Source organism: Portunus trituberculatus, chromosome 17 (assembly GCF_017591435.1).
Source record: "Portunus trituberculatus isolate SZX2019 chromosome 17, ASM1759143v1, whole genome shotgun sequence".
Lineage (NCBI taxonomy): Eukaryota > Metazoa > Arthropoda > Malacostraca > Decapoda > Portunidae > Portunus > Portunus trituberculatus.
The window spans coordinates 26,097,525-26,125,024 of NC_059271.1; positions in this window are offsets into that span (position 1 = coordinate 26,097,525).

Here is a 27,500-nt window from a genome sequence, read left to right on the forward strand (position 1 = left end):
TCGTCACAATCTTAAGAGAAAAGAAGAGAGCTTATATTACACTCATCTTTAGAAATGATGAATGTGCTCATTGACCGGTGCTGTCACCATGCGGCCACCGGAGAAAACTCAGCAGATCCAAAAGTAAATCAACTGAAATCTTTGATAGTTTTACAGACACTGCATCGCTTCATGTTCCATCAGTAAGAGTAATTTTGCAAACCTGATGCGATCAACAAGCATTTTATGTCGAATGAATGAACACTATCGATTCAGTCTGGGTTGCATTAGTCTGCCGTAACCGCAAACATGCCGCTCAGGGTTTTGATATCTCTGGGCCCTGGTGCCTTTATGCCTGGGAGACCGTTTTGCGTAGGGACGTGGGGCAGCTTGACATTCCCTCCATGCATTGGTTCCCAAATATAATATTATTTATGCCCTTACTACATTGTACTACATTGTAAATTCAGCCAAAGATTGAGAAAGATCTAATGGAGGTATGGAAGGATGCTACAACGCATGACTGATTAAAACTTTGGCCGTTAATAGGATCGAACCCACTAGATCTGCGTTATTAGCATGGCGCCCTAACCTACTGAGCTAAAAAGTCTTAATCTTCAGTAATTATCTGCAGAAAGTCAAACCAAACAAGTATTTGTAATTAGCGTTATCATTGTAGCAGTGGTTGGCTTTGTTTGTGGAGAGAAGGAGCAGCAACTGATCACCATACCAGAAGTGCATGAGGTCGGTCGTCTTACACCCTCCTTGATTGAACTCCTCAGCTCCTCCTCACTATCTCTCTCTCTCTCTCTCTCTCTCTCTCTCTCTCTCTCTCAATGTAGTACGTTTTCGCAAAGTTAAAACGGGTTTTTATGTAGACTTGTATGAAAGTTGTTTGGTGTGTGTGTGTGTGTGTGTGTGTGTGTGTGTGTGTGTGTGTGTGTGTGTGTGTGTGTGTGTGTGTGTGTGTGTGTGTGTGTTCGTTTTCTTCCAATCTCAAAGTCCCTTAACATGCAAACTTCTTCACCTTTACCATTTTTATCTTTCACCCTGTTATTGGTCTCAAACGCACGCTGTCCTCTCCCCTCCACACACAGCTTCATTCTATTCACATATCACACCTCCCCTCCGCTCTATATTTCCCCGTGTTACACCCTCTTCCTTCTTCCCAGTGTACCGTCCACCAACACACACACACACACACACACACACACACACACACACACACACACACACACACACACACACACACACACACACACACACACACACACACACACACACACACACACACACACACAACTAAGTTTTCGTTCTCTAAACACATTATTCTTAGCCACTAACTTTCTTCTTGGTACTTCGTTTTACTATATTTAGCGCCATTAGTCCTTGTTCCTTTCTTTCCTCCTTCCACCTTTCCTAAATCTCCACTCTCTCCTCTATTTCTTCTTCGTTCTTTATCAAAATATCCTTCCACTCCTCTTTCTCCTCCTTCTTCATCTCTCCTTTTTCCCTTGCATCCTTTATCACAATCTCTTACACTTTCCTTTCCTCAGTAACTTCGTCATCCCTTTTCTCGTGTCCTTTCCCATAATCTCTCTTCCCTTCCTTTTCCCTGCCTCTCATCCATTTTTCTCACGCATCCCTTCTCATATTCCCTTTCGGTAAGTCACTACATTTCCTCTCATCACCCTTAAGATAGTCAGGTTTATCCAAGTTTCTCTGAGCTCAGGCCTTACTCTAGCTCCTCTTCATTAATTATCGTTAAGCCATTCTCTACCTGGCTTATAGTTTTGGCACTTCTATCGAAAGCGCTCTTCACACGCATACATAAACCATGGCATCTCCTCACCTATGTAAGAGTTATCCTTCTTAATCCCTTTAGTACCAGGACGCGTTTTCTTATTTATTCTGCTTATTACTTGTCAACTTTACACAGCTTCAGAAACTTATGTGGGGATTGAAATAGTGAAGACTGTGGGCATTAATGTTTTGACCCTTCTTTGTGTAAATAAAATTGTTTAATCACACTAAAAGATCATAATAAAAAATGCGTTCTAGTATTAAAAGGGGCTAAGATTGCGTCGCTGTTGTTGTTATTGCCGTGGGATCTCTGCTTCTCACCCTGACTGACTGAGACACAATATTCTTCTTACCTCTCTTAAGTGTTTACCATCTTAAAATAGCACCTGAGTTCCATGTACAGTATTTAACGTTTCTTTTGCTGTTATTATTGGTGTGGTTTCTGCGCCAGCTAGCAAAGGTGTAGGTAAATAATATGGTTTCTGTGAATCTATAAAGAATGTGTGCCTTTATTCACATGTTTGCATTCTCGTAGGTTTGTTGAGATAAGAACTTTTGAGTCTGGTCTTCTTGAAGCTTTGCGAGGGTGGAGTTTGTCATGTTGTGTAGAAATCCTCGAGTGTTTGGTGTGTTTGTCGCCTGTTGTGTGTCTCTTGGTGTGCGGTAGCGGAGTTTGGTGCTTGTCGTGGCTATGAGATAGATAGATAGATAGATAGATAGATAGATAGATAGATAGAGATAGAGAGAGAGAGAGAGAGAGAGAGAGAGAGAGAGAGAGAGAGAGAGAGAGAGAGAGAGAGAGAGAGAGAGAGAGAGAGAGAGAGAGAGAGAGAGAGAGATGTGGGGCCACTTCATAATCACTTGGGGAATAGGAATGAAATGGATTTTTTTTCCCTCAATATTTATCCATCTGTTTTATTTTTGCTTTCTAATATTCAGTTATTTGCCATCCTTCGTCAGACAATGAACAAAGAGATCCACGAATGTTGCGGCGGGCGGTGGCAGGCTTAAGATAAATGTTTCTCTCCTGGTGAAGCATAAAAGATAATTTCTTGGTGCGCGGCGACAGGTGTTGGTGTGTAATCTTTGCCCTGGTGGAGTGTGTGTCAGAATGTTATGGCCTGATGATACATTACATGCCACCTGCTGTTCATAAAGCCTCACAATAACCATTTAGTTTTTGTTAGATTCACATCCATCACTCCCTTATCCGAGCTGGTCTGGCCTCGCTATAATGCTGTGTATGCGCTTCTCGCTCTATGGGGAAAGATTTATTGATGATGGCAGTCGTGGTTTTCAGAAGCGCCACCTTTAGTGTGCTGATGCTTTGCTGTCTCCTCCATTTTTTAATCTTTTCTGTATTTTCAGCATCAGTTTTCAAGGTGATACATAAAAGTGTTTTTTTTTTCGTATCTTTTCATTTCTTACTCCTCTGCCTGTTATTGCCTGGTGGCTACAGCAACAGTAGTGCCGCTGCTGTGCCACACTCCCTCTGTCTCTGCCTTTGAAGTTTTCGTCGTCCTCGCTTCTGCTTCCTCTTTTATTGAAGTTTTCCTTTCAGACTTGCTTCTTTTCGTGTTTACTTGAACGCTGCTTGAGTCGCGCTGCCACGAGTGTGTCGTTTGTGTCTGCGTGTAGCACTCCCTCGGGTCGTTGCCATCCTCAGGACAGCGACACTGATCGACAGCCGCTTGTTTTTGCCCTCACTCTGTCTCCTTCCTCTGTCGCCTCTTGCGATATATATATCTCTTCCTCTTTACATATTCAAATTACTTTTTCCCCCTCCCTTTCCTTTACATAACCCAACCCTTTCATGTATTCTAATTCTCATCCTTTCACCCGAAACCTTATTGCCAGTGTAGGAATTGACATGTACGAGTGTAGGGCATGCTGCTACTGCTTACTGCTACTGCTGTTGCTGCTGCTACTGCTGCTTTTAGGTCACAGATTGATGGGGACAGAGGCGCGGTGACACCATCTCCACGCTGCCCTCTCACTCACGGTTTGTTTTTCATTCTCTCTTAGTTTTTTTCAATCTATCTTTTTTTTTTTTTTTTTCATTGCGGGTCGCAGCGTCAGGCCACATCGACGAGATGCCTCTGGGTTGGAAAAAAGGGGAAAAAGTTCTCTCGTGTCAAAGAAAGTCCGGTGCGTCGCCATCCATGGAGAACACCGAGCGGGCTTTATTCGATCTGGCAGCGTTTGATGTGCTGTGTTGTTCCGTGTGTGGAGAGCCGAGTGCCAGGCCAAGGGGGACTCTATGGTGCTGCCGGCGACGTGCGGTGGCCAGAGGGACGGGAAGGGTAACGAGGATAACGAGTTTTGTGGGTGAAAATGGTACGGCTATAGGAAGGGTAACTGGCCTGCTGGGTGAAACGAGGTGAGCTGGGGGAGGGAGGTAAATGAATGACTGGGTGAGGCAGTGGCTGCAGGGTGCTTGTCATGCTAACTTTGAGTGGCTGATGGAGATGGTGATTGGCTGTAAAAATCCTGATGCTCCACTTGTCTGCGTGCTATGCTATGTAATGGAGTCTTCTTGGATAAACGTTTCTCTGTTCCAGGAAAGTCACCAGTGGCACTGTTACAATTTCATTAACAATCTCTTTTTTTTCCAGTAATTACTTAACCCCTTGAGTACCGTGACGCGTTTCCATATTCATTCTGTTTACTATTTGGTGATTTTATAAAGCTTCAAAGACTTATATGGGGGATTAGAATAATGAAGACTGTGGCCATTAATCTGACCTCCATAGATCTTTCCTACTATCAATAAAATGGTCTAATCATACTCAAATCTCAAGGTAAAAATGTATCCCAGTAATGAAGGGATGAAGATAATTTCGTTGTGTTAGTGTATTGATAGGTTTTATATATGTATGCAGCTGTGGAAAGTGTCACCATGTATGCTTATGAAACAAAGTAATGGATAAATCAATATTTAGTGTTTGTATGTATATGTATATCATTGTACATGCTTTCTATTCATCTACCAATCTGTTTATATATTTGTCTCTCGGTCAGCCTGTCTTTCTGTCATTCTATATATAAATCTAATTTCTATACATTCGCATCTCCCAACTTTCAAACACCAATTATCTCTTCGTTCATCTATATCCATCTATCTTTCCATCAATTAAGCTTACCTTCATGTATGTCTCCTTCTATTCATCTACCTATTATCTGACATCATTATCTACCTACGTACTACCTCCAAACTCTTCCTCCCAATCACCGCCACCACCACCACCACCACCACCACCACCACCACCACCACCACCACCACCACCAGGGCCTGCAGCACCAAATTTCCCCAGCGAATTACCGTTTTAGCACCAAGCAGACGCTCCAGTGAGGCGGGGAATATCGGCTGTTTAGGCTTTATGTTCCTGCCCAGTGCCCGGGAGAGAGGAGGAGGAAGAGAGAGAGAGAGAGAGAGAGAGAGAGAGAGAGAGAGAGAGAGAGAGAGAGAGAGAGAGAGAGGAGGAAAGGCCAACGCAGAGTGAGACCGTGGATGGACGGGAGAGCGGAGAGATTGGGGCCAGAGAGAGAGAGAGAGAGAGAGAGAGAGAGAGAGAGAGAGAGAGAGAGAGAGAGAGAGAGAGAGAGAGAGAGAGTTACGTAATAAAAAATAGACCTGATCTAGGACTACGAAAATGAAAGCAAAACTTATAAGAGAGAGAGAGAGAGAGAGAGAGAGAGAGAGAGAGAGAGAGAGAGAGAGAGAGAGAGAGAGAGAGAGAGAGAGAGAGAGAGAACCCAAAAGCAACATCGTTTTCTATAAACATATAAAAAAAAAAAACAGCCTCTCTAAGCGTCCTAAAGGCGTCATTTTGGACAGTGTTGTCGAGGAGTGATAGAGGACCTGTTGTCGAGGCGCTGCGGGAAGGAGAGGAGGAAGGAAGACACGCGGAAGGGAGGAAGGAAGGAGAGAGGATAAGAGGAAAGGGAAAGACGATATGCTCAGGAGAAAAAAAAAAAGATAGGTCAATAAAGAAATGAGACTTGTTATATATTAAAAAAAAAGGAGACATGATTGAATGAAAGACATAAAGTAGATAGAACTATATAAAAAAAAAAGATGAAAGAAGAATTGTAGTATGTAGAAATAGTGAAGATGGCATGATGAAGAAAAAAGCTGAGAAAATAAGGGAAAAATGAAAAGCTGATTAAGGAGAAGAATGCAAGGTCGAAAGATTAATAAAAGAGAGAGAGAATAGGTGGCAATGTTAAGGAAAGAGGAAAGAGGAAAGAGGGAGAACAAAGGAAAGTAAAGATGATATAGTATTGGAATGTTTAAATACAACAATAGATAAATATGAAAAATAGAGACAAGAAACATATTAGATGGAGAGAAATGAGAAGAAAGACGAGAGAAATAGGAGAAGGGATAAAAAGATTGAGAGAGAGAGAGAGAGAGAGAGAGAGAGAGAGAGAGAGAGAGAGAGAGAGAGAGAGAGAGAGAGAGAGAGAGAGAGAAAATTAAGCCTAACTGATGAAAGATGGAATAATTGAAGAAAGGAGGGAAAGAATTGGGAAAAGAAAAATGAAAAAAATGGATAGAAAACAGAGAAGAAGACAATAGAGGATAAGAAAAGCATACAGAAAGAAATAAAAGTAATAAGGAAAATGAGGAAATGGAAGATTAAAATTAAGAGAGGAAAGATTCAGTGAAAGACATGAAGAGAGAGAGAGAGAGAGAGAGAGAGAGAGAGAGAGAGAGAGAGAGAGAGAGAGAGAGAGAGAGAGAGAGAGAGAGAGAGAGAGAGAGGCGTGGGAGTCGTCTTCTTGTCTTCTGAGCAGCAAAAGCATCAAAGGTTAATATGAGTCGTGTGTGGGCGTGTTGCAAATATAGAAGGAGGTGGATGACACAATTCTGGAGTCACGAGGAGCTGTAGGTGTAAGTGTGGGTGTGGGTGTGGGTGGGAGTGGATGGGTGTGAGGCCGTGATGAGAGGTATGAGGTGAGTGTGGCTTGGTGGAGTGGGTGGAGGTGGATGCTTGTGGTGATGGAATTGTGGATGTGCGTGTATTTATAATGCTACATTTTTTTTTTTATCTTTTCATTCTGTTTTGCTTATTTGTTTATCGTATTTTATTTGTTTGGGTATTTATTCTTGTGTGTGTGTGTGTGTGTGTGTGTGTGTGTGTGTGTGTGTGTGTGTGTGTGTGTGTGTGTGTGTGCATAAACATCGACGTCCATTCTTTTCACATCTAAAAAAACAAAAAAAAAACGACGATTATAATGACAGTAGCAGCTTCAGTGATGGTGGTGATGGTAGTGATGGTGGTGGCGGTGGTGGTGATGGTGGTGGTGCAGTGGTCACTCTAGGATACTGCCACAGAAACCCTTCATGTTTAGCGGGCGGGGAGAACGTGGCACTCTCACATAGTACTTTAAACTTAACTGAGCGGCAGGGGCGGGACTGAGACCAAAGTAAAAACTCTCTCCTTGCCTCCCTTTTGTAAGTCTGAGCGCCTGGCAAGAGAGCTCGGTGAGTGGCCGGGGGAACTGCACGGACGGTCGCGAGTCTTGGGTAAAATTCTGAGCCTTTGGTTGGTGCAGGTCGGTGTTAGTAAGTGCCTGGTTGGTGTCTAGATAGCGCTTGGCGAGGGTTTGGTGTGTGGTGAGTGTGTGCTGCTGTGTGTATGTTTTGTGCGTGCAGTGAGAGGATGAGTGCTTGCCAGCCTGTCTTGGAAGGTGAGATGTAGACTCTCTCTCTCTCTCTCTCTCTCTCTCTCTCTCTCTCTCTCTCTCTCTCTCTCTCTCTCTCTCTCTCTCTCTCTCTCTCTCTCTCTCTCTCTCTCTCTCTCTCTCTCTCTCTCTCTCTCTCTCTCTCTCTCTCTCTCTCTCTCTCTCTCTCTCTCTCTCTCTCTCTCTCTCTCTCTCTCTCTCTCTCTCTCTCTCTCTCTCTCTCTCTCTCTCTCTCTCTCTCTCTCTCTCTCTCTCTCTCTCTCTCTCTCTCTCTCTCTCTCTCTCTCTCTCTCTCTCTCTCTCTCTCTCTCTCTCTCTCGTATGTGTTGGTCTGTATCTTGTTTCCGTGTCTTTCTTTCTTATTTCTTTTTTATTTCTTTGTCTTTCTCACCTTCCTACCTCCGTTCCTCCCATCCTTGAATAAAACACTCATTCACTCCCTGATTTGCTGCTTTGGACAGTATTCTGTAACATTTCTTCCTGCACCTCCACTGCTTGGAAAAAAAGCTTTATAGGTTATTTTACATTATCTTTCAAGTATCTTTCTTATTGTTTTAGTGACAGATTAAGTATAGTTCTGCATTATTAACAGACGCATCACGCTTCATAACCTGACTAATCACCTCTGTGGCCTTTGAAACTAATTGTGGTGAGAGATCAGAGCATTTACTTCACGTGTAAATGGAATAAGATGTGTTCCTGGCTTCTCTGCGAGCACACTTCTCATATAGCAGTGGTGGAGGTGCTGGGCGTGGCGGCGCTTAGAGAGTATCTGCCGAGTGCCTGAAATGCATGCAGAGGCGGATTTTCTCGCCACTACATCTAAACAACATCACAGAATTGTGTGCTTGTCATACTGGGAGCGAAGCAGCACGACGGCCAATGTGGACAGTGATAATGATGTATGTGGTGATGTCTGCGACGTTGGAAGTTATAGAGGTGTTGGTGGTGGTGACAGTGGTAGTAGGTGGAGTGGTGGTAAGGGTGGCAGTTATGTGTGTGTGTGTGTGTGTGTGTGTGTGTGTGTGTGTGTGTGTGTGTGTGGGAAGGGGTGGAGAAAAATATAAATGGTCGCACGTTTGTAGCAGTGACATGAATATTTACAGTAAAAATGTTTCGGCGTCGGGAGGATATTGCAAACTTGTGTGACTCACCAATCAGCATAAATATTTTTTTTTTCAGGTGCGACGTTAAAATACATTAGGTTTTTTTTCCCCTTTTTTTTCCTTCCCATCATGAATCAGTGCCAAAGTGCGCAACTTTATTTGAAGTTGAAGAATAATTATGTATTAAATTGACTTAGCTGCTCCAGGAGAAAGAGGTGGAAATGAAAGAAAAGGATTGGGTAAGGGAAGGGAGTAAAAGGTGAGAGAGAGAGAGAGAGAGAGAGAGAGAGAGAGAGAGAGAGAGAGAGAGAGAGAGAGAGAGAGAGAGAGAGAGGAGAAACGAAAAGAAAAAGGAGAATTACGTTATAAATATATAAGTATAAGAGGAAGAACACTGTGCTAATGACGATGATGATGAGGATGGTGATGATGATGATGATGATGATGGTGGTTTTGGTGGCAGTGGTCAGGTGGAAAAAAAAAGGAAGAGGAGGAGGAGGAGGAGGATCAGAAGAGGAGGAGAAAGGAGGAGAAAAGGAAAAATAACAAGAAAGAAAGAAAGAAGAATGAGGAGGAGATGGAGTAGAATTATAAGTAAGAGACCACAAAGGAAGATATATATATATATATATATATATATATATATATATATATATATAGATATAGGAAAAATAACAAGAAAGAAAGAGAAGAATGAGGAGGAGATGGAGAGAGAGAGAGAGAGAGAGAGAGAGAGAGAGAGAGAGAGAGAGAGAGAGAGAGAGAGAGAGAGAGAGAGAGAGAGAATAGAACACACACCGAAATAAAGAAATATAGCAGATTTCTATAACGACATAGCCTGGACATGATTCTTCTTTTTATCGTGTTGACATGTCGACGGAAAAGACAAATCAAAACAGAAATTGTCAGGAAAAAATCCCACAGATGAAAGCTTTTGGGATTTTCTATAATGCTGAAGTTAATCATGTGCGAATAGAGATTAGCCGTGTGGCGTGGAGGCTGTACTGGTGTGCGCGGTGGTAGCGGCGCCATAACACTGCTAATTGGGATCGTGTTACTTAATACTCCTTGTTTGTTGGAGAGATGAAAATGTGCGATGCTTTTGAGTGGATTAACTGGAACATGGAAGTTGCGTCCATTAAAAGATGTTCGTATTTTTACTTTTACTACTACTATTGCAACTTCACCAGGTTCCGTTTATTAATCTCGAATAGTTCTCAGTTTTTTATTTCGTCTGGTTTTATTTCTTATAGCTAAAAACCTTGTCAAATCCACATTGATCCTCAGACTGGGGAAGAGACAACAGATATAATCCCTTCAGATTTTCCTACCACAGTGAATTGAGTTGTACATGGATTAGTTGTGAAGCTTTTCCTTGCCGTCTTCAGTTTGTTCCTCTCCTCCGCGCAGCATTACCACCGATCTTATGACATATGCTGCCGATGCTGATTCGCAGATGTTCAAGTCTTTCTAACCTACCTTCAGATTTTTGTATGAGATTTTCTTTATTCCTTCTTTGTTCGTAAGAGTTGGTGTGCTGCTAACGTATGTGTGTTCAAGATGTGCTCTCTGCCGATCGTGATAGACAGTGTGTTTGGTGTTTTTCTTGTTGATATTTTACCTTATTCAAAGTGTCATGCAATCACCTGTTGTGTACTAATGCTGGAGTTGTGTCTGGCCTTCACTCCTTCCTTATTAAATATTAGGAATTTTTGTTGATATCTTTTTTCCTTCTGGCTGGTAGTTACTGGGGTGATTTCCTTCTAGTTTTTGAGTGATTTTAGGGTAACAATGATATTCACTAATGGTCATCTTACTTTAGATATTTTGTGAACGGTTTGGAGCTGTAGTGACATCCAACAGATTAGCCTTTGTGTGCCTCTTTTGGCTTGGCTTCCGTGTAATACTTAAGCTAAACGTCATCATCTTACTAACTTAATTTACTTGATTGTCTTTACTTTGATTTCTTTTCCAAGTTGTTCTTATTTCATGGATACTGAACTTGTGTCTAGTCACTCTCTTGTCTTCACTTCACGCTTCTTTAAAGATTATGGAAGGTGTTGCTGGATGAGTGGCAGTTAGTTGGCGTCTGATCTTTAGGTGATGCAGTGAGTGGGAGGGCACAGACAGACATTCTTTCAATTAGTGTTCAAGTGGCAAGCTGTCGCAGCCACGCCGGATTATTGTTGTTTTCACCTCGTTCGTTTCTGATCACTCTTGGTTATCTTTTCATATTAGACTTTTGAACATTTTTTGAAGGAAAGAAAAGTTGATATCGTTTTCTCTTTCATATCCGTCGTTTTATATTGCTGAACGCTTCGTGAATGTCGAAATTGCCTCTCCGTCTCTATTAATTCATATTTTCATGTTAGGCAACAAAGGAAATATTTGTCGCATTGCTTTATTATATAGCCGATAATATTTGGATGTACCTTTTAAGCTTAGATCTCTCTCTCTCTCTCTCTCTCTCTCTCTCTCTCTCTCTCTCTCTCTCTCTCTCTCTCTCTCTCTCTCTCTCTCTCTCTCTCTCTCTCTCTCTCTCTCTCTCTCTCTCTCTCTCTCTCTCTCTCTCTCTCTCTCTCTCTCTCTCTCTCTCTCTCTCTCTCTCTCTCTCTCTCTCTTTGAAGGGAAGGAGTATTCACACTTGATTTTTCACGGAGCGTCAGAATTGTCGTATCTTCATGTGACATTTCGACTCCACTTCCCAATTTACATTTTTCTTCCTGCATTGTTTGCCAGCTCCTCGCCACCCCGAACGCTTCACGTGTACACAGTTTAGTGAGAAATATTTCTAAACTTTTCCTTCGACTTACATGCATTTCTCTGTAAGCGCTTTATACATACATATATTCATCGCCGTTTTCATTTCGTAATTCATTCCATTTTATTGACCATAACTCCATTTTCATTTCCCCGAATTGAATCTTTATAGTAAGGAAGTAACAGGTTCTCCCTCTTTAAAATGCAGGAGGAGGAAGAGAACGACTGGGAGAAGGAGGAGGGAGAGAAGGAGGAGAAGGAGGAAGGAGGAGGAGGAGGAGGAGGAGGAGGAGGAGGAGGAGGAGGAGGAGGAGGAGGAGGAGGAGGAGGAGGAGGAGGGGAGGAGAAGATAAAAGATGAAAAGCAACAATAACAGTAACAAAAATGACAACAATGACGATGATGATTACGATAGGAACTGGTCCAACAGTAGGAGCAACAACATCATAAACAGCAGCAACAACAACAACAACACCAACGGCAAAGAAAGAAAAAGAAAAAGAAAAGAGAAGATGAATGAAAATAGAAGGAAAGTTGCGAAGAGGAGGAGACGGAAAAACCTTATTGGTGCGAGAAAGCAACCCTCTATATTTTTTCTTCCTCCTCCTCCTCCTCCTTTTTTTTTTCCCCCCTCCTCCTCCTCTTCTTCCTCGTCCCTGCCCTTCCCTCCTCCCTGCTCCCCCAGACCCCTTCATCCCTCGATTTGGGTACTGTCTCGGTGGAATATTGAAGTCAATGGAATGCCGTGAAATCCTGCGTGGGTTGGGAACAGAAAATAACATCGGCAAGAGCCAACCGCAGTTTACGTTGCCCCTCGACACCCTCACGACGCCCCAGTGGATGTGCTTCTACTCCCCTCTCCATCCCTGCCAGTGCGTAACATCTCCTCTCCTGTCTCCACCCACACTCTCATTGCCCGCCCTTCGTCGCTCCTCTTTGTGGCCTCTACACTCTATTTTTTCCTACTACAGTGTCAGTATTTTCTTTACAGTTCTACTTTTTAATTCTCCCCACCACTGCTGTCCCGTTTCTCCTCTTCCTTCTCATTCCCTTTACTCTCCTACTGTTCTTTCCTCTTTCCGACTTCCACACACTTTCTCCTCCTCTTCCTCCCAACAATACTGCTCCCCTTACAGTGACTTTTTTCCACAATGGCAGCGCTACCACTTCTTTTTTTTTTCTATCGTCTCTTTCTCCCCCGTTATTCTCTCCAACTCGTTTTTTCCCGACCTTCCTCACGCTATTTCGTACTATGCTCCCCGTAAACTTTTATACTCCATCCATGCTCACGGATTTACCTTCCATCTACGCACCTAGGAACCCAACGCCCTCTGGCCTTTCCCCTCTCACCTTCACCCTTACCGCACGCCCATGCACACACTCAAGCACTCCCTCAGATACTCAACGCAGTCCCAAACACCACCAGGAAGGTCTGATTGTCACGTACTTTTCTTTCTCTTTTCTCCTTTTTCTTCTTTTATTGCTTTCATGCCGTCATCCAATCGCTCCTCTGTGTCCTCCCATTCTTTCCCATTCCCTCTCATCCTTCCCACTCCTATTTGTTCACTGGTCGACGTGTTTGTTCGAGCCGTGACGTTTTAAGAGGTGATGTCCATTATCAGCTCAATATTGCGAATTGCTCTCCCTCTCTCTCTCCAATTACGGGACACACACACACACACACACACACACACACACACACACACACACACACACACACACACACACACACACACACACACACACACACAGAGAGAGAGAGAGAGAGAGAGAGAGAGAGAGAGAGAGAGAGAGAGAGAGAGAGAGAGAGAGAGAGAGAGAGAGAGAGAGTGGTTGTTGCATTTAGGAATAGTCGACCAAACTCGCCCAAATAAGAGGAAGTAAACGTTAAGTGATACTCCAAAGCCATCAGCAAAATAGGACCAACGAATAAAAAGTTGCTCTCATATGGTAACAAAATACTCTCCATGATACCACCACCACCACCACCACCACCAATAGCAACAACAACAACAACGATGATAATAATAACAATGACTATAATTATGACTTGAAAAATATTAGATTACAAAAGTACCATCAGTGTGTTTGAAGATCGAGAGGAGATGAAAGGAGGAGGAGGAGGAGGAAAAAGAGCAAAAGGAGGAGGAGATGAAGAACATAAAACAAGAACAAGAAGAAAGAAAGATAGACGGGTAGAAAAATGAAAAAAAAAATTTATAACAGAAGATGTATATGGAGAGGAACAAAACATAAAAACAAAAACAAAAAGAAGAAAGAAAGACAGACGGGTAGAAAATAAAAAAAAAAGAATCTTATAACAGAAGATGTGTATGTGGAGGAGGAGGAGGAGGAGGAGGAGGAGGTGGAGGAGGACGACGATGGAGGAGGAGAGAAAAAAGATATAACCCACGCCATTGAGAGACGGTAAAAATACGTCACGAAGGAACTCCAAAACTGTCACTTGAAGCTATACATGACACTTTGGGGCTGAAATTTTAAACTAAAAGATGGACGTGCCGCCAACTTTGTAAGGAAATAAGATAGGAAGAGGAGGGGGAAGAAGAGAACAAGAAAGAGAAGAAACTCCATGATACGGTGAATAAAACCTAAGCGAAGAAGAAGCATGAGAAGTAGGAAGGAAAAAAATAAAGAGGATGAGGATAGTGAGAAAGTTGGTATGAGAGAGAGAGAGAGAGAGAGAGAGAGAGAGAGAGAGAGAGAGAGAGAGAGAGAGAGAGAGAGAGAGAGAGAGAGACACTTCGGGCAATCTTCTGAGGTACCTTGATGAGGCACTAAGATGCAAGTGGTGAAAGGAAAAGAAGGAGGAGGAGGAAGAGGAAGAGATATTGAAAAGCAAGAAAGAAGGAACTGGAGGAGCTAAAAAAAAGTATGAGAAGGAGGAGGAGGAGGAGGAGGAGGAGGAGGAGGAGGAGGAGGAGGAGGAGGAGGAGGAGGAGCCACTCGTAGGCCTGACAGGTGATAAACTAGGGAGGAAAAGTTATAACGGCGAAGGAGGTGCTGTTGAGGAGGCGGGAGGGAAGGAAAGGGGCGGGAAGAACGGGAAGGAAGAGGGAGAGGAGATAATGGGGTAAGTAAGGAAAGTTGGAGGAAGCGTGGGATGCGGGAGGGAGACTGTGGTGGAGAGGGAAGGTGGAGGAAGGCATTGACAGGCTGGCTGGAGGAGGGTGGAGGAGGTGGGAGTGCAGAGGTTAGGTGGAAGGGACGAGGTGGGCAAGCTGTGATATTTGTAGTGCGGAAGGTTCAATAGCTGCAGGTGACGGTGTGACGGTGGGATGGGAGTTAGAGGATGGAGGATCACAAACACAGAGACATGGAGAAAGGGAGAATACATATGTACCTGTCACTCGGTTATGCTCTCTGGTGCACGAGGGCCAACTTGTGCTGTCACGTATTTATTGTTTACTTCATCCATGTTTACTGTTGATGTTATTTGGGTTACATAAATAAATGCACTTTGCTATAATATCTCGCGCGAATGTTATGTGTTTACCTGCTTGACTAATTAACGAGGATCAACTAAATGCTTCCACTTCTGTATTATTTTTTTTTCTTTATTTCTACTCATGCTATTGATGTTATTGGAATACTGATGGATGTATAGATGAAAGTTCCTTGCTACGTATATTATCTGGTGCGATGATGATATGTTTGCCTGTTTGACTATTGATTAATGGCGGTAAAAGGTCGGAAGGCTCAGTGCACGCCAGAGGGAATATTAACCCTCCAAATCAGCGAGTCGTTCCTGGTGGTGATTTACTGATGTGTATCAAATGTCAACAAAATGCATCCGTAGATTATTATATTAATTGCTGAAATGGTTCTTGAACTAGAGCGTTAATAAACGAATTTTAATTGTACTTTTGTGTAATGCAGTGGCCTTTGTTGTGTCGGACTCTGTGTGATGAGAGGAAATCCATTTACACACAGCACTTTTATACATATTTAGTCACGGTGGGAGGATATGTAGTACTTTGTTCAGAGCGAGAAGTGTGTGCTGTCCTCGTTCATACTAGTGGTGATGAGTGTGGTGGTGATGATGGAGGAGTAATGACAACAATAGTAATCATGGTGGGGGAAGTGCAGCGTGGGCGGTGTGTTGTTGGGATCAAAGCGTGAGAGGCGCAGTAGGAGCGGCCTGGCCAGTCAGCTGGGCGAGGCAGCGCTGCCCATTGCACTCGGTAATAGTGTCTTTAATGCTGCAGGCTTCTACAAGGACTGTGTGCTTATGAGACTTCCTACCTACCTTCTGTATACACACACACACACACACACACACACACACACACACACACACACACACACACACACACACACACACACACACACACACACACACACACACACACACACACACACACACACACACGCCCGGTAGCTCAGTGGTTAGAGTGCTGGCTTCACAAGCCAGAGGACCGGGGTTTGATTCCCCGGCCGGATGGAGATATTTGGGTGTGTCTCCTTTCACGTGTAGCCCCTGTTCACCTAGCAGTGAGTAGGTACGGGATGTAAATCGAGGAGTTGTGACCTTGTTGTCCCAGTGTGTGTTGTGTGCCTGGTCTCAGACCTATCCGAAGATCGGAAATAATGAGCTCTGAGCTCGTTCCGTAGGGTAACGTCTGGCTGTCTCGTCAGAGACTGCAGCAGATCAAAGAGTGAAACACACACACACACACACACACACACACACACACACACACACACACACACACACACACACACACACACACACACACACACACACACACACACACGTCTATTTCGCGTACCCATTGTTCTTCCGCTTTTCGTGTCTGCTCCTTGGACCATCTTATGCCATTCCTATCTCTCTGTTGTGGATCTCGTCAGGCGCTTGGCGTGATCTTCACTGTCTCGTCATGCTAGATGAATATAATGTCTAATTTGAGACACAGGTGACATGCTCCTCGCTTTGGCATAGACAGTAAAGGACAATGATGCATGTTGGATATCAATAATAATGGAAAGAGAGCATGACAAGTCACGACCTGCTGCCTGCGTGTTGTACATGGCGTACCGCGGCCGCAAACCATGATACCGACCCGCTCCCTCCAGACTCCCTTTCACGTGTTTACCTAAGGACGTGCTTCCTTGAGGCTTCCGTGCGTGGCCGTGATATAGTATAAGCCCGGTTTTAACAGTTAAGTTCGGAAACAGTGCACTCGGTGGGGAATTGGCTGTACGTATTCTGCCAACAGCACGAGCGGAGATTATAAATTCCAGTGAGAGAGAGAGAGAGAGAGAGAGAGAGAGAGAGAGAGAGAGAGAGAGAGAGAGAGAGAGAGAGAGAGAGAGAGAGAGAGAGAGAGAGAGAGAGAGAGAGTTTACCCACATGGTTGGGAGGACTTGGCACAAAACACGCTCCCTTTTCTTTTTTCCCCGCCTCCTTCGTGCCTGTAGTAAGTGCTCCACGATGACTGTGTTGCGCGCGCGGCCTTCTTGTAATTCTGAATGTGTCGCCGGCAAGCATTCAGGCTGCGGCAAGTTCTTATGGGCGTAGTGGGGTCTTTGTTGTGGCCGCTGAGGGAGGGAGAGCCACAGAGGAAAGTGGCGAGGTACTGTACCTGCTGCTGGCACTGGCGGAGGTGTCTAGAACTTCGCTGGGATCTACTGGTCGACACTTCTTCCTTCAGGGTCACTCGATAGCAAGGTCTCAGTGACTTTTCTTTGGGTTTCCTTAAGGGTTCCTCGTTCTGTTCTCTGTTATGACCTTATTTGTTCCATTGTGTTTTATTTGTATTTTGTTGTCAACATTATATGGTATTTTCGATTTTTCTTTTTTTGTTTTTAGTTGTTCCCTTCACTGTTATTCTTTTTTTCTGGTTCTTCCCACATTTTTTTTCTTTTTTCTTTGTTAGTCGCCTTTTTATTCTCACCGTGTTGAAATTTCTTGTTTTCTGTGTTTTGTTCCCACATGTTTTTTTTTCTTTTTTTTTTGTGACAGTTTTTTTTCTCCCCCTTGAGGTTACTGAGTTATTTTACATCAGCACTTTATCTTGTTTTCCCAGCACCCTTCATCAAACTTTGCTGTACTGCCACCTCCTCCCTCTCATTCCCCTCATCCACCCTTCCTGCTTCCTTCTGTTAGTCTGGCTGGAATAGGAATGAAAGAACGTCTCTTTTTAGGTGATATACCGTGAAATATAAGGAACGTACGATAAAGAAGCTCATAAATTAAAATGTGTTAACTTATCAAGCGTCTCACTCCAGCTTGTTTCTTGCGTCACCTGGTAAAAAATAAAGATGATTTTTTTTAATTATATTTGATAACCCGTAAAATTCTGAATGATTAGTTTAAAAGCGTTGTGACAGAAAATGAATACATATGCGTGCAGAGACTAGCATCCTTCCGGTCCAAACGACAGCGCACCAATTCTGGGATGAGAAATATAGAAAAAAGTCACTAAACAATTGTACAGGGAAGTCGTTATTGTCTCATTCTTGTTTTCTTTTCTTTTTTATTTTGTCAAAGCTTCAATGCGATTTTTCGTCATGCATTTGTATATATCCGGATGTTGTATATTGTATTCACTTTAAGAGGCTTTTTAGTTTCCTCGTCATTTTTCTTTTTCCTCATTCTTTTCTGCCGCGTAGTCGTTGAGCCACGATCGTTTTCCATTCCATCACTTTCCAGTTAGTACGGTATGGAGCCAAGTGGTTTTTCCAGGTAACTGTTTCACCGTTTGTTGTGTATTTCACGTGTAGGTGTTTGCAGTGGTCCAATTCCCAGCGTGTGTATTGTGTGTTCTGGGGCTTTCAGACTCTTCTATTCTTTATTTTTGTCTTTATTCGCGTTCAGATGATTAGCTTATCCTTTATTGCACACACACACACACACACACACACACACACACACACACACACACACACACACACACACACACACACACACACACACACACACACACACACACACACACACACACACACACACACACACACACACACACACACACACACACACACAGTATTAAATATGTATTTTAGTTTTACGTATGTTAATCATAAAGGCAAGAAATGTTTGTTGAATGAAATTGGAAAAATCTCGAACTGCTGTGTAAGGTGCAAGAGAGCTTTCTTGAATTTATTTGTTAATATTTACATATATGAATTTTGATAATAATGGATGCTAATCGTAGGTACATATCAGTCTTTTTTTTATACAATACAAAATGAACTGTTGGTTTATCACGTTAGTCAATCATAGGCACAAGCTGCGTTAATTTTGCTAAGGATTTGTTCTTTTCTTATCTTTAAGTATCAGTGGTGCAAGACAAGGTATTCCGAATTAGCCTTGATATCTACTAGTCAGAGTTACTCATATATTAAATTAATCTATACAACATAAGAATATTTGCATCCGCTTAGGACTCAGGAGTGTAATAATACTATGCTGAGTTTGACTGAAGAATTTAGAAATGTCATAATTGAAGAAAAAAAATACACTAAATTAAGTTAGAAAATACATGATTCTTATGATGCTTCCAGGAAACCAAGATCAAAGAAGGACGTGTTAAATTTGGTAACAAAGACCAAGATTGTTTTGATATTTTTCAAGAACTACGGTAGAGCTGCACATACATTCATCTATCTGTCTGTATCTATTTCATTTATCTATCTAGGTACATATTTTAAAACCTCCAGGATTCAGAGGCGTGAGAAACTCGTGCCAAAGACTATGTGATTGTTTCATTATGTTCGAGAATCACGGCAACAAGAAAGGTGTGTGTGTGTGTGTGTGTGTGTGTGTGTGTGTGTGTGTGTGTGTGTGTGTGTGTGTGTGTGTGTGTGTTGTGTTCGAGGAAATAGCTGTGAGATGTGTTACGTGAGTTGCCTGCACATGATAAAACTTCAAGAGGGGCTTATAAAGTGAGGAAAAGTGGAACAAACGTGGCAGGAAGGAGGGAACGCTTGGAAGGAAGGAAAGGGGTGTGGTAGAAAAGAAAGCGAAGGAATATGAAGGTGGCCGGCAGAAACAGAGGAAAGAAGGGACGAAGGAAAAGGGGAAGAAGGGAACGAGATAGGCACAAGATTCTGCTGAAGGGGAAGAGAGAAATATTGAGTAAGGTCCATCGGATGCCAGAATTGCTTTTCCGAGAGAGAGAGAGAGAGAGAGAGAGAGAGAGAGAGAGAGAGAGAGAGAGAGAGAGAGAGTAGGATAAACACAAAAAATACAAAGGCAAACTCATTAATATAAAATAGAATAAAACATGTGAAGGAACTGTAACAGAGAAAACGAGAAAAATATAGAGTCTGAAAACAAGGAAACACACACACACACACACACACACACACACACACACACACACACACACACACACACACACACACACACACACACACACACACACACACACACACACACACACACACACACACACACACAGTCTAATTACAAGTAGGAGAAAATGAACAGAGACAATAGAAAGTTTAAATTTGCATCTACGTACTTGAAAGGAGGACGTAAAGGAAGGACGAAGAAGAGGAGAAGGAGGAGGAGAAGGAGGAGTAACCGGCAGCAATGAGAAGAGAAAGTTGTTTTAAAGGAAAGACTCTTAAGAAAAGATAAGCTGAAAGGAGGAAGACTAATAATCGTGGCATAAAGAGTAAAATTTACTGAGGTTTTGGGAAAGAATTGTTAGTGGAGAAGAGGAGAAGAGAAACCAGAGGGACGAATAGGAGACGGAGGGAAAGATAAATACGGAAAATAGGAAGGAGAGAGACGGGAAAATAGGAAAGACAAAGAAATGGGGTGAGATTTGAAGATGATGAATTTAGTATAGGGAAACTTGCAGAGAGAGAGAGAGAGAGAGAGAGAGAGAGAGAGAGAGAGAGAGAGAGAGAGAGAGAGAGAGAGAGACGTGTTTAATTGCAGTACATGGAGGACACCTGGAGATGCACATTAAATTAATCGCCTCGCCAAATGAGTCGGCGACAGCAGCGCTATAGACAGGCAGACAGGTAGACGGACAGGTGTAGACGGATAGACGGTTTGCTTTGACCCGTCCCTCGTCCCGTCCAGTGTACAGGTAATGGCAGCGTGGAGGCAAAGCAAGGACACTCACACCATCATTTCCATAAACGGTCTAGTTGAGAATGCACGCGGCTCAGTGTTGCCATTGTCTCATTCACGTTTGAGTCTGTGGGAACTGAGAATGTTCAACTCTTCTCTTGCTTTTCCTTTTTATTTTTTTCTTCTTTCTTTCACAAGGCAAGTATTTCTGCATTCTTCTTTTGTGTTCCTTGTGTTTTTCTTCAAGCAAATGTTTTTCTATTATGTTCTTCTTTCTGTTATTTTTCTTGTTGTTCTGCTGGTACTGATTCTGAGTGACAATTAATGGTTCTGAAAATTTGTGTTTTTTTTTCCCATACACGGTGAAGATTGATTCTTGTTATTAATATCATATTGATCATACTGGTCTCTTTTTGTGATTGGGACATTAGTTACAAAATTTTAGGTTTGTTTTGTAGTATTGGTGTCCTATGGTTGCCGTTACGGAGACGTATTACTGGGACACTTAAAGAGGACACTTCTCTAAGTTTGGATAATCCTCCTGGCTCAGTTTTCTTTTGCAATGATATCTTCAGTGAGTCTTTTTCTTTTTTTTTTTTTTTTTTTAACCAGAGCCACTCTTACATAAAATAGATATATAAATAAATAAATAAAAAGTTACAGCCAGACACACTCACTCCATAATCCTACATTGGATCGGAAAGGAATCCTGCATCCCGTGGCCAGCGAGGCGACGGCCAGCCAGACACACTCATTCACTCGACCTGCAACTCTTGAGGACAGATCGGCAAAGGTTTAGTCAAGAAATCCTGCATGTTGTGTCACATTTGGGGGAATGTTCGCTTTTATATTCTTATGGTGATGAATTCCACGTTAGGGCGTAAGGCTTCCTTTCCTAATCCAGACGATGCTGACTGGGTATGTGGTGGAAGAGCGGCAGGGTGACAGAGGCCGCGAAGGACCGTCCCCATGGCTTCGTGGATGTGGCTTGGATGACGTTTGTGGTAATTGGCAGATTATGCGGATGCAAATTAGTAATCTTACGCGTCAGCTATTGAGGTGTGTGTAATCCATCTCCTTATATCAAGTTATTGCCGCCACGTATAATTCCATAGAGCCAATAATACGTGAAGCTGAAATCAAAGAGCTTGCTGACATGTTGACTGTAATATGTTCAAAAAATGGAAATTCTACATATGCAGTCTAAATTGTTGTATAATTCTTGCTGGGAATTATTTTAGCAATATTAAGTCCCTGAATTTGAAAGGTTCAGAGGATTGCCTAATGGAACTTGCTCCCGTTTTTTTTTTTTCAGTAAATGCAAATCTTAAGGTAGAAAATATTAGTCTTTCATTCCACTCATAACAGAAAGAAGATAATATTAAAATACCTCAGGAAAGTAAGTCTGTGTGTGTGTGTGTGTGTGTGTGTGTGTGTGTGTGTGTGTGTGTGTTTCACTGTTTGATCTGCTGCAGTCTCTGACGAGACAGCCAGACGTTACCCTACGGAACGAGCGCAGAGCTCATTATTTCCGATCTTCGGATAGGCCTGAGACTAGGCACACACCACACACAAGGTCACAACTCCTCGATTTACATCCCGTACCTACTCACTGCTAGGTGAACAGGGGCTACACGTGAAAGGAGACACACCCAAATATCTCCACCCGGCCGGGGAATCGAAACCCGGTCCTCTGGCTTGTGAAGCCAGCGCTCTAACCACTGAGCTACCGGGCGTGTGTGTGTGTGTGTGTGTGTGTGTGTGTGTGTGTGTGTGTGTGTGTGTGTGTGTGTGTGTGTGTGTGTGTTTATTCTATATATGAATGCAGGTTTCTCCCTGCTCGGGTGCTAACGCTCTACTTTAAGTTGTGATGTCTTTTCAGTAGCATTTATTAAGTGTTGACTGGCGTGTCGGGGGAAGAACAATACCACCTTTAATTCCTCGGCTCATATCCCGCCACATCACATTCCCGTTTTTAATACGACACTGCAATGAACTGAACCATGCCATACCAGTGAATTGTCTTTCACTACTTCCCTGTGCCGTCTCGCCGTTATTTCACTTTCAGTTATCCCTCCTTACTTCATCTCCCTTCTATCTTTTACGGCGATCCTCGAGTCTTCACACTATGGCGAGTCGTGGATTGCCTTTCCTTTTCATAAGGGTTACCTACCTCCCTGAGTCCTGAATCCCTGCTCGAAAGTGTGGCAAGTCTCATTACGTTCCTAATGAGAGAGAGAGAGAGAGAGAGAGAGAGAGAGAGAGAGAGAGAGAGAGAGAGAGAGAGAGTTATTTTGCAATTTTTAAGACAGATGAAAAGTCGAGTGCGTGAGTTGAATATGCATTAATTCCTGGAAAACTGTTTACCTGTAAGCCACGAGTCACCACCACCTACACTGTATTACCACTCTCATTACCACTACCACTACCACCACAACCCTCACCACCACCACTACAAGTTTCACCAGCACAGCCATTACTATCACCATCACCATCACCACAGACAACAGGAACAGGAGGAGCAGCAGCAACAACAGTAGCAGAAACATGAACAACACAATGCGTACCATCTTGACAGATAGACGTTTGAGGCAGGACATTGGGGCGTGTGATGGAAAGGGACTATTGACTGAGTGGCTGCAATGCATATTGATACGCCTCTCCCCTTCCCTCGCACCTTATATACACACACACACACACACACACACACACACACACACACACACACACACACACACACACACACACACACACACACACACACACACACACACACACACACACACACACACACACACACAAAACCTCACTTTCCTCCCTTGAAACATTACTCCTTCCTTACCTGAGCACGTCTAGTTTTTCCTCTGCATTCTGTGCCATCCATGAATAAGCGGTGATGGAGCCGTCCTGTCCATGTCAGTCTTGTCCCACGTGCTGCATTATTTGGCGGGACACGCAGGATCCATTCGGTGTCCCTCGAGCGGAAGGCAGAGGCACCGTCGACACTTGGTTGAGCTGTGTCATTAATCAGCCTCGGCAGTTTCTGTGTGATGGCGATGTTTGCATAGCTGAGTGGTGTTTTGGATGTGTAGGTCTTGTTTTCTCTCCCCTCGTATGCTTAATCATGTGTGTGTGTGTGTGTGTGTGTGTGTGTGTGTGTGTGTGTGTGTGTGTGTGTGTTTCAGGGTATATGGGAAGCGAGAGGGATAAAAAGAAGAGAGCTAAGAGGGAAGGAAATAACATCATTGGATAAGTTTGTTGTCTAGTACTTCATCCTCATCATCATTACCATCATCATCATCATCATCATCATCATCATCATCATCATCATCATCATTATCATTATCTTTCCTTTTCCTTTTATCCTCTTAGGCTTCAATATCAACCTTGCCGACATCATTGTTGTTGCCTTTCTCGTTCTGCTCATCATCGTCATCGTCTTCATCTGTAACATGCCAAGTTTGTGACAATCATCTGAACCTTTAGAATAATTTTGTTCCCACAGAAATTAATTACTTGAGAAGCAAATATATCTTTAACTCACTGATTAATTGACTGAGATGATTGACTGACCGTGTGGCTGCTCTCTCTCTCTCTCTCTCTCTCTCTCTCTCTCTCTCTCTCTCTCTCTCTCTCTCTCTCTCTCTCTCTCTCTCTCTCTCTCTCTCTCTCTCTCTCTCTCTCTCTCTCTCTCTCTCTCTCTCTCTCTCTCTCTCTCTCTCTCTCTCTCTCTCTCTCGCTGCCTGCCTGCCTGCCTGACTAACTGAGTGAATGCCTGCCTGCCTGCCTGCCTGCCTGCCTGCCTGACTGACTGACTGACTGACTGACTGACTGACTGACTGACTGACTGACTAACTAACTGAGTGAATGCCTGCCTGCCTGCCTGCTTGCCTGCCTGCCTGCCTGCCTGCCTGCCTGCCTGCCTGCCTGCCTGCCTGCCTGCCTGCCTGCCTGCCTGCCTGCCTGCCTTCTTGACTGACTGTCAGACTGACTGACTGAATGAATGAATGAATGAATAAAGAACTATATAACTGACTGCATGATTGCTTTACTGATCGACTGACTGGCTAAGTGACTCGCTGGATGGATGCATAGATTCATATCTGGGTAGCTCGCGGGATGGCTCACTTAACGAGACGGACTGACTAACTGGCTGCCTTTTACTGGTTTTCTGAGGTCACCGTGGAAAACCTGACGGGCAAAGATTTCTATACTGTTTTATTTTCATGGAAGAATTATCTTTGTTTTCTACAGCTGCATTGTGTTTCTCTTCAATGCATTTTTGATTGTATGATTTTTTTTATTTAACTTTTCTTTTTTTGTGGGGGGATAGTGATAATAGAAGGGATTATAATGACGGTGGGTGGAGATAGAAAGGGGAAGAAGAAGAGGAAGAGGAGGAGGAGGAGGAGGAGGAGAGGAAGAAGATGAGGAGGAGGAGGAGGAGGAGAAAGAAGAGGAAGACACATCGGTCGTAGTGGTGATGGTAATAATGGCAGTAGTAATGGTAAAATTTCTCAAAAAAAAACAACAACAACAGCAATTTCTAACGCATCTCATTCATCTGTTTCTTTTTCATAGCTGATATCGTCTACCTCCTCCTCCTCCTCCTCCTCCTCCTCCTCCTCCTCCTCCTCCTCCTCCTCCTCCTCCTCCTCCTCATCGTCCATCGCCTCCCAGTACTCGCTCTCTTCTTTCCCTTCCCTTTCCTTCGTTGGGCGTTGGTATGGAACAGTTTCAGATTTTCTTTATCGGTGCACACACTCCTTGCCTCCCCAGCCTTCATTTAGTTCTGGCACGGGAGGATCGGTTTATTTTGGGCACATCGTTGGGTTTCTGTGTGGCGGTGAAAGAGCAGGAGGAGGTGGAGGAAGAGGAAGAAGAGGTGGAGGGTATGTACCATTTTATAGTAGACAATTCAAGCCTACTTTCATCCAAACAAGAGGAGAAGATATTGAGTCCTTCACGCTTTCAGATCTCCATGATGCTTTGTATCAAGAATTGGAGGCTAGGGAACAGTCTCTCTCTCTCTCTCTCTCTCTCTCTCTCTCTCTCTCTCTCTCTCTCTCTCTCTCTCTCTCTCTCTCTCTCTCTCTCTCTCTCTCTCTCTCTCTCTCTCTCTCTCTCTCTCTCTCTCTCTCTCTCTCTCTCTCTCTCTCTCTCTCTCTCTCTCTCTCTCTCTCTCTCTCTCTCTCTCTCTCTCTCTCTCTCTCTCTCTCTCTCTCTCTCTCTCTCTCTCTCTCTCTCTCTCTCTCTCTCTCTCTCTCTCTCTCTCTCTCTCTCTCTTTCTTTCTTTCTTTCTCTCTTTCTTTCCTTTCTCTCTCTCTCTCTCTCTCTCTCTCTCTCTCTCTCTCTCTCTCTCTCTCTCTCTCTCTCTCTCTCTCTCTCTCTCTCTCTCTCTCTCTCTCTCTCTCTCTCTCTCTCTCTCTCTCTCTCTCTCTCTCACTCTCTCTCTCTCTCTCTCTCTCTCTCTCTCTCTCTCTCTCTCTCTCTCTCTCTCTCTCTCTCTCTCTCTCTCTCTCTCTCTCTCTCTCTCTCTCTCTCTTTCTCTCTCTCTCTTTCTTTCTTTTCTCTTTCTTTCCTTTCTCTCTTTCTTTCTCTCTCTCTCTCTCTCTCTCTCTCTCTCTCTCTCTCTCTCTCTCTCTCTCTCTCTCTCTCTCTCTCTCTCTCTCTCTCTCTCTCTCTCTCTCTCTCTCTCTCTCTCTCTCTCTCGTTTTCTACACACTTTCTCTTTTCGTCATTTTTCATTTTATAATGTTGTTTTCTCTTCAAGTATTTTTTAAGCTCATTTTTTCATCATCAGAATATGAAACGTAGTGCGCTAAAAGTATGTAGTATTTTTGTGTTTCTTTCTCTCTCATTTTTATTCTGTTTTATTTTTTATTTATTTTTTTTTTCTTACTGTGTTTTCTTTATTAAGTCAGTCTTGCGATAAGAATATTTGCGGAGCGGCATCCTGGTGTCCGCTTTGCTGCACCACTGAATGTATCAAGCCACCCGTGATGATAGCCAATAGAAGCAGTCCTCGCGACCCAAAGCTCCAATGCAAGAAGGAGAGTACACATGCAAAAAAAAAAAAAAAAAGGAAAAAAATAAAAATCGGGTACACACACACACACACACACACACACACACACACACACACACACACACACACACACACACACACACACACACACACACACACACACACACACCAATATAATATACATCACATCACATCACAAGTGCAGTTTTCTTCATACCAATTTTAGTTCCATCATGTTTTCTTTGTTTGTTTATACGTGTTGTCTTTCCAGCATCAGCGGTAACTGTCCCGTAAGAATTTTTAATGAATTTGTTCTCTGTTATTTTCTTTTAACATAATGCAAACTGAAGACGAAGGAGCCTCGACATTGACAGTAATAAGTCACGGTGATAGAACCAACCATTTTACCATTCCTACTGTTACCTAAAAATATACTTAATCTCTATTACTTACATTTATATATCCTGAATTTGTTTCATGTAAGAGAAAAAGACAATCTTCAATTCGCTTAAAGTAAAAAAACAGTGTAGAAAAGTTGAAGCTTCTCTTAAACGTTTTCAATTCTTTTTTCCACGTTTTTTCTTGATATCTCTTCCCTTGTATTTCTTGTTATCATTTCACCGTCTTTTTCTCTTGCATCTCGTCCTCTCTTTCCTCATTCATTCGCTCGTTCTTTCGACAAACCATCTCGTATCAAAAGAAAAATAGTTTATTCTCATCTTTCTTGTTTTATTTTTTTTTATCCCTGGATATCCTTTTCTTTTCTTTTTTAATTTTATATCCACCTCTCTCTTACCATGATTTTCCCTCTCTTCACCAGTTTTCCCATTCTCACAGCTAGTCACTTCTATGCACAGGGAATAATCTTCATTGCTACTACATGCTAATATATCGCATTAATTCACCACATATCATTTACTAATCATCATAATTTCATGCACCACTGAGACGAGCGGAGGGAGCTGCAGACTTCCTTTATCAGCCCGCACTTTTTCTCTCATGAGCCACTTGAATAAACCCATTGACAAGAAACCTCATTAGCCGCGCACTAGAATAATACAAAGCCGGGAGAAGATATCTA